Source organism: Nanorana parkeri, unplaced genomic scaffold (assembly GCF_000935625.1).
Source record: "Nanorana parkeri isolate BGI_ZX_2015 unplaced genomic scaffold, ASM93562v1 scaffold1526, whole genome shotgun sequence".
Taxonomy (NCBI): Eukaryota; Metazoa; Chordata; class Amphibia; order Anura; family Dicroglossidae; genus Nanorana; species Nanorana parkeri.
The window spans coordinates 121,364-134,858 of record NW_017307794.1 but is presented as its reverse complement, the minus strand read 5'-3'; positions in this window follow the sequence as shown (position 1 = coordinate 134,858).

The following is a 13,495-nucleotide window of genomic DNA, read 5'->3' as shown; positions in this document are numbered from 1 at the left end:
TCGGGAAAAATCATACATATTGTGACGTGCTAGGCATAAATGAATCCTGTTTAATACATCTGACAATCCATTCAAGTAGTCGGTCTGCAAAAAATGTTTAAGGGCTTTCAAAGGAAACTGGATGACTCAATAAAGGCATCATCAAATGTTCTGATGCCCACCAGGCTCCCTGCTTCATTATTGCTGGAAGCGGTAGGGGGCAGTTAAAGAGATGGGAATCCGGGATGCCTCAGGTCTATGTATGATATATATATGTATGTGTTTGTACTTTTGTGTGCACACTCGAATGAAATAGGCTACGCTCACCTAAACTGTTTGGTGCTGTATCCCCCCCAAATAAAAAATGATAAACTTCAGCTTTAAGGATTCCAGTATGATAGACATGTTCTAGGAATAATTTTTTTTTTAACTTAGCCAACCTATACCAGCTGTCATTTGGCAACAGCAAGTGCAGGCCAGGCATGTGGGAGATGTGCCTGGCAGCTTATACGTGACTTAGAGTTCAACGTGTGACATTATATTTACTCTGAGTCAAAAGTTGGCTCATACACTTTTCATTAAACCTAGTGCACAGTGACTGTGTTTAATAGGTAGGCCATGAGGACAGAATGATATGCTTCCGCCTTGGAGCTTGATTTCTCAGATTCGAAGAAAACAAAACTCTCACGCATTATTACATGTACCAGATGGAGGTTTGCAAGTCACCCTTCATAATGTGCAAAAGGGTAATAATACACAGTAGAATGGAGCCCGTCTTCACATTTGTCAAATGGCTTTATACTGGGGTGGGGTCATTATCAGACTGTTTTCAAACTAAACACAATAAACATGTTTGGTATGTGTGCTACTTAATGCTGGGCAGGTTTTTATTTGAAGCCCAACTCTAGGTAAATTTACAGGGTTATTCACTGAAGGGTGAAAAGTTTTGAGCAGGCAGGAGAAGTGAACAATCTAGGACAACATAGCTGATTTGGAAAAAGTCTTCAGTTCAGCTCACCTTCCAGCTCCGCTATGTTGTCCTAGATTGTTCCTTGCTCCTTCATTCTCCAAACTCTTCATCCTTTTGTGAATAACCCTGTAAATGTTTTCCCTAGCAGTGGGGCTGCCCCCTTACTGCACGGGTAACTGCTTGTCTAGAAGACAGGAAAAAACTGTTTTACTTACCTGATCCCTGCTCACCCGGAAATCGGCACTCTCCTCTTCTCCCCATTCCAGCTCCCAGCTTTGGGAGATCCAGTCAATTTTTTTAGGTGTATACTAAACATCAAACAATGTTTTACAAGCCGTGTGACCCAATACCCTGCAGTCTATCTACCCAAAAGTCTCAATAAAAGGTAATGGGGGGTCCCTGGTTTTAATCCTGGCCAGGTCACTATCTGCATGGAGTATGCATGTTCTCTCTGTGCTTGCTGTTTCCTCCTGGTACTCCGGTTTCCTCCCACACTCCAAAGACATGCTAGATGGTTAATTGGTTCCTCTCTAAGTTGGCCCTCATATGTATGCATGTGATATGGGACGTTGGATTGTAAGTAAGGGACGATGTGAAAGTAAGGGATAATGTGAATGTACACTATGTAAAGTGCTGCGTAAACTGTCAGCGCTATATACATACCTTAAATAAATATTATAATATTTTATATATTGTCTATTTATAGATTTTAAGTGGACATTCTGATTGTTCGATTAGTTAGTTCAGTTACTGCACCCTTCACACTTTGTTCCTTTGCACTGTGTGCTGCAGAAGCCCAACAATCCACGTGTGCAAAGTAAGAGACAGAAGGTAGCTTTGTTGAATACCGTAATGTAATGCATCTTTAATGTTTTCCAGTGGGATTCGTTATTCGAAAATAAAAGAAGCAGCCCACAAGGAGGGGGAAGGGGGATTGACTTCACACAATAGCCAGGGAAGTAATGAATGACGACAAAACAAGGGATGAATAGGAATAATAGGAACACTAAGGAGGAAGGACTGCACAAAAGTTGCATTTTGCATCTAAAAACTCTGCCTTGTTTATTTTGACCATATCTGTAGATATATTATTTTATCCTTAGGCCCGGGCTTTTTTCACAGCGTTGCTTAAACATTGTGGATGGCTACATTAGACTTACATAATCAAAGGCAAATATCTGTCAGCTTGCTTTGGATTGTATAGCACAGCAGGGTGGGAGGTGGGTTGTGGCACTGGCCATTGTGTTTGACCATATGGTTGACCATAGCAACCATACAACACGAGGGTAAAGGGGAAAAAATAAAATAGAAGCTGCGTCTGTCATTATCTGATATCTGCTGAATTGTTTTCAATCTATATGGTCATCACAATGAAGTATCATTCAAAAATGCATACATATATACCCAACATAAAATTGTCTTGCTATAAAATGACCATAAACCCTTCATATTAATTAAATGTGGATTCTACATTTGAAAGGTATGATGTGCTGGATAAAGCCTCATCTCACCTTTCACTCTTCCATCAAAGCAAACTGGCCACAAACCTTGGTGTATGAATAAATATTGCATCAGTAGATATCACCTTCTGTGAAAACTGCTTCTCAAAACAATCAGTAAATCCAGAGATATAGACAGCTGAACATACATGCAGATTACACCTTTTCGTGTATTTTTGTCCCAATTCATAATATTGAGCCTACATAATAATAATTCAGACCGCTTTAATACTAAATAATACAGAATTTTAAACTTTATAATCCTGAGCCTACATAGTAATAACTTGGACCTTCCTAATCCTGAGCCTATATAATAATAACGTGGAACTTCCTAATCCTGAGCCTACATATTAATAATTTGGAACTTCTTAATCCTGAGACTACATATTAATAATTTGGAACTTCTTAATCCTGAGACTACATATTAATAATTTGGACCTTCATAATACTGAGCCTAAATAATAATAATAATTTGGAGCTTTATAATCAAGGGCGGATTTACTGGTGAAGTTCCAGGGCCCAGTCCCAGCTGCAAACGCTGTGACCCTGGTAGTTCTGCCACTGAGTCCAAGCTGTAGAGGGACTACAAATCTCAGCAATATATTATACAACAATGCAGAATGGCACCAGCTATAGAGGACTACAAATTCCAGCAACACATTATACAGCAATGCAGAATAATACCATCAGTTATAGAGGACTAAAAATCCCAGCAATACATTATACAGCAATGCAGAATAATACCATCAGTTATAGAGGACTACAAATCCCTGCAATACATTATACAGCAATGCAGAATACCATCAGCTATAGAGGACTACAAATTCCAGCAATACATTATACAGCAATGCTGAATGGCAACTGACTATGGAGGACTAGAAATTCCAGCAATGCAGAATAATATAAAGCTACCTACTGTGTGCTGCTCCGGGGTGTTGGCCTAATGTCTCCAGCGGAGAAGCTCAGGGGGGCTATGCAGGGTCTCAGGTAGCTGTCAGGAGTCTCAGGAGGGCTGTGCGGGGTCTCAGGAGGCTGTGTGGGGTCTCAGGAGGCTGTGCAGGGTCTATGATGGACTGTGCAGGGTCTATGGTGGGCTGTGCAGGTTCTATGATGGGCTGTTCGGGATCTCAGGAAGGAGGAGGAGATGTGCGGCCAGCGCTGTAAACAGGTGTCACATTTTACAGGAAGGCTGCCAAGGTCCCCTGCTTGCTGGGGACCTCGACAGCCTTCCTGTGAACCGGTGCCCATTTACAGTGCCAGCTTCAGGTTAAAATTTTAAAGTGGCGGTATCAGTATTTAATATCAGATGCCTCGCTGACGGTATTGCATGATGGAAAAATATCTGCATTGGGAAGGCCAATAATTCTGAGCCAACTCCATGTATAGAAATGCTGCCCAAAATCTGCAAAAAATCTCAGTCAGGCTTCACTGTTGCTTGCAGACGCTCATCCTTGTACTGCTCTCTAGGCCCCCACAAACACACTGCCTTCTGTTCTGTAATAGTCAAATTATTATTATTAATTTTGTACAGGATTTATATAGCATTTTAGTAGCGCTTTACAATATGAGGAAGACATTACAGTTAAAGTACAATTCAAAACAAGATGGTTAGGAGGGCCAATATTTCACATGTGGACTTCTCAGTCTAGTGCAGTGCTCCCCAACCTTTTTATCGCCGCGGACCGGTCAACGTTTGATAATTTTACCGCGGCCCGCTGAGGGGGGGACGTTGATTGTTTATATTTTAGATTGGAATCACCTGTCCCGATAAATCCATATTTCAAGTAGGACTCATGGTATTGTCTGTTAAAAGTTACATGTTTCTTTGATGTTGAAGGCCCTTCTTCTGTCTCTTCACTGGGCCTTTTCTTTTTCCCAAGGAAACTTTCTAACGACGTCTGTTTCGTACTCATTTTTGCTAATTTGTGGGTTACATTTGAGCAAACACAATATACACGTACACCGAGCACTGTTAAACATGAGAAAGTACCGGTGAACAGAGAGAAGAGCGATACACACCTTCTCTTTACCAAAGCTATAACGCCACTGCCGCTTGCAGCCGCTCAGCTCCAGACATCACCTAAAACCGCCCTGATATCACGATATTTTGCGCATACGTGGTATTGGTGCAGCTTTAGGTGACGTCTCTCAGCTCCCGATTAACCTCTCATCCTGGAAAGTCGGACAAACCCGAGTGAAATACACCACAGTAAATAAAATGGAAATAATTTAATGTTCCTTGGGCGGCCCGGTACCATTTGATCCACGGACCGGTACCGGTCCATCACTTTAATATGCATTGTGGTGTAAAAAAAGCCCTACATTTCCTTTTTACCTTGACATTTCTGCCTATGGGTGACCTTGTTGATGCAGTAAAATCACCCTGCTTGTTGCTATGCTCTGTCTTGCCATGTGCAAGATTTTGTACAATGAACTATATTCAGTGACCTCAGCTTATTAGTAGGACATTTCCTCACCCAGTTATTCTTCCTACACTGATGATTCTGTTTGATCTATTTGTATTTTAACCTACATGTTATCTTGTTGAGCAATAACATCTGTTCGACACAGAGGAGTAACTAGTGACCTCAGGGCCCTGGTGCAAGAATCCATGAAGGTTCCCCCCCCCACACACAAAAAAAGCAAAGCAATTAGATACATTGTTTAAAAAAATTTAGACAAAAAAAACAAAAAACACTCTCCTCTTCCATGTCTCCAGCTCCCCATTATCTCCCCCTTCATGTCCCCATTACCTCCTCCTTCATTACCCCAGCTCTCCTCTACCTGACCTCACACTCTCCTCTTCCATGTCTCCGGCTTCCCCCCATCTCCCCCTTCACGTCCCCAGCTTTCAGCTCCCTGACCCCACAATCTCCTCTCACATGTCCCCTTCATATTCTCTGCTCTCTATATCTCTCCCTTCATGTCCGCAGCAGGCTTTTCATACCCAGGGAGTTGGAGCTTTTGATAGCACACAGGCAGCTCTATGGTCGGCAGCCGCTCTGTGTGATGAGGGGGCGGGAATAGCCCCGTTTTCCACTCATTGGCTGCTGCGCTTGCTCGATCATACTTTACGCTGCGCCCGGCTGGAACAAGGTGAGGGGTGCACGGTGAAGCACGAAGGGCCCAGGACAGGAGGAAGAGACCCCGGTACTGATATTAGCGGTTACTGGGATATTAAATATCCTGGTAATCAGCGGTTACTAGGGGCCCCGTCCTCCTGTCCTGGGCCCCTTCTAAGTGGCGGAACTCCAGGGCCCAGTCGCACCTGCAACCCTGGTAGTTCCGCCACTGGTTCGACATAACTGTTTATTCCCGTAAGGACCCTTTCGCTGCCAAGGCCTTATTTCAGTTTTTTGCACACATAATATAATACACATTTTAGGCCTGAAAATTACTTCAAACTCCCAAAAAGTTATACTTTTTCTAAAAGCCAACACCCTGTAGAAAAAAATGGTGGCATTTGCACATTTTTATGTTGCGCGATATTGACGCAACTCTTGATCAAACCAAAAATTTTGTGAAGAATGCAATTAAGTTAATTTTAGTGCCCCAAAACACAATAAAATACGCATTGTTTTTGTCAAATATAAAAAGATGAGGTTACAACGAGTAAAAAGATACCCAACATGCCCAGGTTAAAAACTGTATGCGTCTGTGAAACATCGACAAAATTCAGTACCCTAAAAAGTCCGTAGACTAAGCTTTAAAAGCCCCTACAGGTCATCAGTTTAGAGAAACGTGTAAATATTGGCAATAGAATTATTGCTCTCACTCTGGCGTGCCTGGTGATACCCCACGTAGGCACACTCCAAGTGTTTGCGTGAATGATCGCGACTTGGGGGGGGGGGGACTCTAAACATTTTTTTAACATTTATTTTACTCTATATTATTTTATTTATTTATTTATTGTGCTTGAATTGCTATCACATAGGGGGGCTTACAAGTGATGGTGACAGGTCCTCTTTAGGTGATATTGGAGGTCCAAAAGACCCCTAGTGTCACCTTTCCACTTTAAATAAGCTATCGAAGTGCAGATCGCAAGAGCCGAGCAATGACAGCTCAGGGACCGGAAGTGATGCAATACACAATATATGGAAGTGATGAGCCGGCAGTCGGCTTTACAAAGGTAAACAGAGTCTTTACAGGGCCATGCTGCCAATGACGTACTATTTAGGTCCTCGGTCGCGATAAAGTTAAATAAAAAATGAACCCTTGCAGTGGGGCTACCCCAGCACTGCAAGGGCTAACGGCTCGTTTTTCTCTAGGGGACCCAATAAAGATAATATATTCACCCATGCCGCGATCTAACAGCAGAGACTGCTCACCTCTCTCCTCCCTACACTCCGGTGAGGGAAAGTCGCTCAGTGTCCTCACATCTAATACACTGTATTAGACGTGATGACTCATGAGTCATTAGGCCGCCGGAGCCCAGGGGAGAAGAGGCTGTGGGGTACAGGCTAGCATCCAGGCATGATCGAGGATCAGGCGAGTATATCTATTTTATTTTAGACCCTAGACCAAATTCAGTAGTTTATCCTTGCAGGGCAGGGGTAGCCCCACTGCAAGGGTTAAGTTTTATTCTGCGCAAAATTCTCCTTTTACTTCTTTCCTACTGGCCACTGTACATAAACAGCTAGTAGGTGGAGCGGTTGTTTCGGGAAGGACATACAGTACCTTTAGGTCCTCCTGTGAGTGCCTATGTCATTAGATAGTGGAGAGCATGGGCTATAGACGCAGAGGTGATCAGATCAACTCTGTGCCTTGTAAATACTGTGACTGGTTATCACAGCGATCACATGGAATGTTTACATTGCCAAGCCCTTCCTCTTCCTATTACAACAGCGGCAGGAGAGAGTAAAGGAATTAATGAATCATTCAATTATTAGTTCCTGATGAAAACAAGTTGCAGCAGCAATTAATAATACAACTTTATTACAATTGTTAACCCTTTCACCCTCTCTCCTCTTTTGGATATATCAGCTCCATTCCGCCTCTGCAATGACCTGTACAGCAACTCCATCAGCTCCCTTATCCTGCGCTGATGGATACATAAAGGTGATACGATAAAGGTGTACATTAACCCCTTCATTGCCATCCTCCCACTATATGTAACCTATACATTAACCCCTTCCCCTCCACCTCCCTCTGTGTATTATTATTATTATATAGGATTTTTATAGCACCAATTGTTTGTGCAGCGTTTTACAAAATGAAGGGAGAGTACAGTTACAATACAATTTCGATACAACAGGGTTAGGAGGGCCCTGCTTGTAAGAGCTTAAGTGTACATTTATTGTATCTAGTGTACCATTACCAAGCTTCATGTTTTAACCCCTCAATGCCGGCATGTTTCTTTATTTCCCAAACATTGTGGCAAAACATCAGACCCTGGGGCGTCTATTTTCTAAAAAGGGCAATTTCAGGGGTTTACATACTGTCCTAGAATTTTTATATGCTATGCTTTATAACAAAGCTTTTCATTGTTCTCATATTTTTTTAAAATAGAAAAAGAGTCGTTATTAAATACCAATAAAAGAAAGCTCTATATGTCACAAAGTGTATACCTGGAAGAGTTGATGCTCTTTAGAAGGAAAAGGGTAGACGTACCAAATATTGATTTGATTTAGGTTTCTCCTCTCTGTTTTATGCACTTTGTAGTTTGCTTATTCATAAATAAAACTAGTAACGTTATTATTTCTGAAAGCATCCCCGGCATCTTTACAGCATTTTTCATAAGTGCCTAAAACTTTTGCACAGTACTGTATGTATATATATATATGTATGTATATATATATTTCTCTCTCTCTAGATATATATATATATATACACACACACACACACACACACACACACACACACACACACACACACACATACATTATACATACATGCGCACACACCTTTTACCATCTGTAAATGCGTTATGCGTTTTGCGATTATTCTGAGAATGGATGGTTATTTATGAATCTTTCTTTCCCAGTTAAAGATCTGCCTGTGTATTGCCAGCAAATAGATACTAGAGCCAGACGTAGGCTGAATATCGTCTGCCAGACCTTTTGTCAGAACTGCCTACTCATATAATGTTTGTGAAGTCCACAAGTCAAAATCCTAACTTAATTCATCTCTCCAAAGCACGCAAATATTTTCCAGTGACTGATGTTTCCTCATGCTGCTGCAGTAATTTAGGGGCATAGCGCAGTTGGTCAAATACTTATAAGCGTGTATACAATTATAAGCAAATGGTATCTGACGGGGTGGGTTATGGCAGTACAGACAATGTAGATAGGTTGGCTTCTCTGTGCCCATTGCAATCCTTATCAATGTCAAATGCGTGGGGGTGGGGGGAGTTGAGGCAAAGATGCTACCTTTGCCCTAACCCATCTTTGATCCAGGTATTGTATTTTAAAGTGTATATCCAGCCAAAATCTCAGTTTTAGATTTACCCTCCCTACCTGTACTGCTGGCTATATTTCACCAGAAAGGAAGCGAGGGATAACCCCCAACTGCAACATAGAAAAAAATAAGGATGCTTTTCTAGTAGAGCAGGAGAAGGCTAAAGCCAATTTTAGATTTGTATTTTTCTCTGTGTCCATATTTCTGATTTCCCCTCATTTTTTGTTTGGTGAAACTGTTGTCAGCTCGATAGGAAGTAAGGGCAAAGCACTCTAACAGAGCTCCAGATACAGTAAAAATCAAAGATGCATTCTAATCCTTCTTCAATCTATACAACACTAGAAAAAAAAGGTTTTCGGCTTGAGAAACACTTAAAGGGTATTTCCACTTTTGAGGCTAATTTGGGACAACACCTACTTCATATTTGTTATATGTTCCCATTCACACAGCATAACTTCAAAATATTTGAACATTGCAGCTTTCATTTTACTTGCTGAAAACTCCCTTTCCCCTGCGAGGTAATGTTAAGGAGGGGGCTGAGAAGTTATGTTTACCATAATTAACCCTGTCTGTACTGTGCTGTCATTGTTTCTCTACATTAAAATGCCCAATAGAGATTAGATTAGACAGTTTCCCATTCCAGCCCATTTTGGGGACTGCTCATGTCTGTGGAAGTGGCTGCACATCTGATTGCCCTTTCCAGTTCCTACTAGTAATAGTCTACCTATTCATTGAACAGGGTGGAGTCTAAAAATCCAAGTGGGTATGAACTTCTGGTACAAATACCTTCTTTATGACAGTGCTCTGACTATTAGCAGTATGGAGTGTATAACATACAGCAGAGCATTCAGTGGAGCCACACGGAGTATGTCATGTAGATTACAGCACACAGACCTAGGCAGGCCAAAATATGTCACGTACAGCAGAGTGTGGCTATTCAAAGTATGTCACAAACTGCACAATGTGCAGAGTAGGGCTGTTCGAAGTTTTAGATTCAAAATTCAGTTTATGTGCAGCTACCCCGAAAGTAAGCTAGCGGATCTCTGTAATATAAGACCTACCACCGAACTAGGTCTTATTTTCGGGGTAGGTCTTATATTACAGAAATCTCTGAAGATAGCGCTAGGTCTTACTTTCGGGAGTAGGTCTTACTTTCGGGGAAACACGGTATGTCACATACAGCATAGTGTGCTGAGTGGGGCTGTTCGAAGTATGTCACCTACAGCAGTGTGCAGAGTGGAGCAGTACGGAGTAAGTTAATTACAGCAAAATATATGGAATGGGTAGTTTAGAGTATGGCATGTACAGTACAGTGTACAGAGTGAAATGGTTCAGACAATGGTCCCACGTTTCCTAGTATATTACACAGGGTGTTCTGTCTGCAGCCCACAACATTACACTCTGTCATGTGAAGGGGTGTAGGTGGAGTAACCTCTTTCTTCCTGCGTCTCTCAATGTGGTTTCACAATGTGTTTTTTTTTGTCTATATTCTTTTTAAGTACTAAATAAATGGCTTATCTTTTCAAATGCAAGGTCCACTTATCTTGCAGGCCCCATTCATCCCCCACCATGTAAAACTGATAAGAGGATGCACACACCACAGCTTCTAGGCACTTTGTGTAGACGATGGTGACATCACTGGTCCTCACCACAGAATCCTAAGAAAGGATGGATTCCAAACCACGGAAGGTGCTCCAGAACTGTGCAAGGACCTCTTAGCACAGAATATTTGGCAATGACTACACCCTTGGGATACCCCAGCAGTCTTGTGGATCAGGACAAATTAAACTGGAAGATAGACTACTTAAACCAACCGTGGCTTGTTTCACCGCTACCTTTCCCTTATATTAAAAATAACCAATACAATGTTCGGAAGTATGAGTGCAAAGTTGAGTGCCCGGTAAACAAGTCCGGCAGTTAAATAGTACATTTATTTCTACACATCTATGAGTTATGAATATTTATCCACCCGTGCTGCATTCAGATCTTTTATTAGAAGGAAAGACTCAAACATTTCACTGTTTAAAGCCTAACTCCAGCTCAATCGTTTTCCTAGAAAAGAGTGCGGAAGAGTTTTTGCCAGGTTTCTATGGCATTGTTAGAAGACAATATCAGTCTTACTCAATAAAGACTCATGACACTTTATAGCGGGCCTGAATTGAATGTGACGAATTCATATGTTGTAAGGAAAATCTAGAAATGTCGGTTGTACCAAAAAATTAAATTTTGTCTGGAAATCCTCCTTAAAAATCGCAGGTTACCTCCTTTTATGCGAGTGTGCCTCATAGTTGTATATCTGCTGTTTGAGATCCCAGACACTGCTGCTTCTAACTGCTAGTCTCAGGAGATTTATAGTGAGATTTGGTGATGTCATTACTGTTCTGCTAATTGTTCTTCTTGCTGGAGGCTCTGACATGATAAAGAAAAGCCAAGATTGCCACCTCCACACAGAGACAGTGCAGAACAAGGCGTGGTACTTCAGTAATAGGGAAAGATCAGCTGTCAGGAGACCATAGGCAATATTAGTTACTTGTCCTTTGACTTCTGCATGCTTTTTCTTTGGGCACAGATTGCAGAGTTTAGTCCCTTATTAGGTGCAGTAACACAGCCAAAATAAATAGGAAATATTAGATGGCCATTATTGACTTTTGGGGTACTGTACTAAATGTATACCTAAATCCCCCAAAAATGTAATTTATTGCAGCTCACCAATTCCTGGATGTAATGGCTGCATTCGTTTTCAGGCTAAGAACATTTTCAGCAACTACATAAAATATCAGTTGACCTTGTCAGAAATGCAGTGTCCTTGATGCTTCCTGAGAGCTGAAGAGAAAGCACAAACATCCCTATCTTTATTATGTAAACCACTAGTCCCATCAATCCAGCATGCAATGGAGATGAACAAAGGCGGGCATGTGTAAAGTCCAACCTGGCACAGGAAGTGTTATGTGCATGATCACCAGGTGAAAATAAACTAATGCAGCCACCTCAGCAAGGGCCGGGCAAGCTGCAATATCTTTGTTTTTGGATAGGCTTGACGTTCTTAAGCGTAATGAGAAGAATGAGGGCTAACTGTATATTATGCGTATACAATATATATACTAAGACTCTGATAACAGTAACATCCCATTCAGTAGTATCACAGTTTATATAAATACTACTGACTACCCATATACTCCTAGCTCACCTAAAGCCCCTTACGCTGGGTTCACACCTAGGCGTATCGAATATGCGCATTTGCCGCGCGTTCTACCGCGATTCGCGGGGCTACCTGGATACTACCTATATGAAATACGCGCAGGTGTGAACCATACCCATAGGAAACAATGGGATTTCGGTGTTTGAGCGTTTTGCAGAGCGTACGAATGCGCTACAGAACGCCAAGGTGTGAACCGGGCCTTAGGGCTTGTTCACACTAGATCCGGACCAGATCTGGATGCGTTTCTGCATATGCAGTGCAGTGCGTGACACTTTTTGATGCATTTTTTTAGCTTAAAATGGGCTTTCAGGTATGGTCCAGTGCATGATAGAGCGTTTGCATGCCTTTTGATGAATTTACATGCATTGTGGTGCATTCCACAGCAGAAAAAAATAGGGCATGCAGCATTTTCTCCGGCAGCGGAACTGACTGCCCTGGTGTGAGCATAAGAATACATAAGGATGCACTTTGCATTTCAAGTGCGGACAAAAAACGCTCTTGTCCGCATCTGGTGTAAACAAGCCCCGCCTTTTTAGATTCAGCAGCTGCAATATATTGTATACAGTGTGCACATAATTGCTGGAAAGACATAATAATGAGAATTAATGGTGGTTATTCCTGACACAAAGCATAGGTCATAAGAGCATGTCAGTAGAGTGATCCTCTAGTGTATTTATTGATTTCTGTTGCATAATGCATAAAGTCTGAGGCTGGGCATGAAAGTCACCACTGGTGAGCCACCGTAGAATAGTTTCTACAGGTCAGATAATAACATGGGTTGTAAGTGCCTATTTGTGAATGTACATTCTTTGCTTGACAGAAGGTATGACCAGGGATTTTAAAGATCTGCTCTCTGATGTGTCTTGCCATTCGAAAAATGATTTGAAAAAAACAGACCTTCTATCTAACATTAAAGGAGAACTATGAGATGAGTGATTTCCACTCACCTCATAGTTCTAGCCGACCTGTGACAATGAGACTGTCACAGGTCGGCTCAGTAGATCGGGAGGTGAGCGAACACATACCAGGTTCGCTCACCTCTCGATCCTGTCACGGCTCTCTGCCGTGACAGGGGGAGGGCTGGATTCCCCTCTCCCCGCTCCGATCTGCCAGCGCTGACTGGCGGAACCTAGATAGGCAGAGCCAGCTGTCAGTCACGCAGCTGGGCGGATCCCGTCATCTACGCCGGGATCCGCTCCGGCTGCGACGTTTCAGTATACCGTGAGCTGTAGCTCGCGGTATACTGAGCTTAGGGTAACGGGAGGACGCTAGTTTGTGTCCTCCCGTTACCCTAAGGAGAACTATGGGGAAAAACACTGACCCCATAGTTCTCCTTTAACATAAGTAATGCAATTCCTCTTTACAATTGTGCTGCAAGAGTATAGCAGTTAAGAGGATAGGTTCCCCAAATTATATTAAATGCCAGCATAGGGTTACAGCCCTGGTGCCCAA